This window comes from Bos taurus, chromosome 2 (genome assembly GCF_002263795.3).
Source record: "Bos taurus isolate L1 Dominette 01449 registration number 42190680 breed Hereford chromosome 2, ARS-UCD2.0, whole genome shotgun sequence".
NCBI classification, from domain to species: domain Eukaryota; kingdom Metazoa; phylum Chordata; class Mammalia; order Artiodactyla; family Bovidae; genus Bos; species Bos taurus.
Genome location: NC_037329.1, coordinates 24,442,046 through 24,443,137, shown reverse-complemented (window position 1 = coordinate 24,443,137; position 1,092 = coordinate 24,442,046). Strand labels below are relative to the sequence as shown.

The 1,092-nt window shown below is 47.4% G+C and overlaps 1 non-coding gene across 1 annotated transcript; it reads left to right on the top strand.

Annotated features, from left to right (window-relative positions):
• The first annotated feature begins 353 nt into the window (after nt 1–353).
• On the top strand, nt 354–425 carry TRNAW-CCA (transfer RNA tryptophan (anticodon CCA)). Its single transcript has one exon. It is a non-coding gene; the product is annotated as a tRNA-Trp (tRNA).
• The last annotated feature ends 667 nt before the right edge of the window (nt 426–1,092 follow it).

Sequence of the window (1,092 nt, the reverse complement as noted above, 5' to 3'; positions counted from 1 at the left end):
GACTTTGTTGGGCTGAACCGCTGCTGGTACTGTGTGACCTTGGGGCAAGGTCTTCATTTTTCTGTGCTTCACTGTTTGCATCTGTAGAATGCGAGTAATAATACCTTTCGAGGGCGAGGGGCAAAACAGGTGAAGAGGGTTAAGAGGTATAAAATAAGTTACAGGGAATATAGCCAGTATTTTATAATAAGTATATAGGGAATATAATCTATAAAAATGCTGAGTCATTTGTTGTAAACCTGAAACTGACATAATATTGTAAGTCAACTATACTTAAATAAAAAACAAAAACAAGCAAGCAAACAAAAAACCAATACCTTCCTCCTAGGATTATTGCCAGGGAATAACGGGCTTCCCTGGTGGCTCAGAGGTTAAAGCGTCTGCCTCCAATGCAGGAGACCCGGGTTCGATCCCTGGGTGGGGAAGAACCCCTGAAGAAGGAAATGGTAACCCATTCCAATATTCTTGCCTGGAGAATCCCATGGACAGTAGCCTACCAGGCTTCTCTGTCCATGGGGTCACAAAGAGTTGGACACGACTGAGCGACTTCACTTTCACTTTCTTGTCTGCTGCCCATGTATCTGAAGAACTGGGCATTCTCTGGTCTAGGCACTGCAGGCTCTAAGAGGCCAAGGCAAGGGTGTTGCCGGGTTTTCTTCTCCAGTGCATAAGGACTTCTTCTCCAAGCAGAGGGCTGAGAGCAGAGGAGGCCTGCTGACTCCAGTGGACAAGAGCAGGCCGGGGATATAGGCATCTGCCTGTATCTGCAGTGCATGGCCCATGTGTCTTAAGGAGAGGTCAGGAGCTGGGAGCGCAGGGCTGCCTGCAGCACGGAATTTAGGAAAGGCTCTGAAGGCTGTTCCTGACCCATGTGGCATTGCACTACCCTTATTCAGTCCCCTGGGCAGAGCCCAACTGTGCAGAGCCTTAAGTACTTTCCATGTGTGGCATACCCAGGCTACTTCTATATCTCTTTGAAACTGAAGAGGGGGATGAAGAAGAGCCCTGCAGTTTGTTCATAGGAAGCCCTCTATAGCTATGTCCAGCTCCTTGCATCCTTTTGAAATAAGAGGAAACACTGCTGTTTTAAAA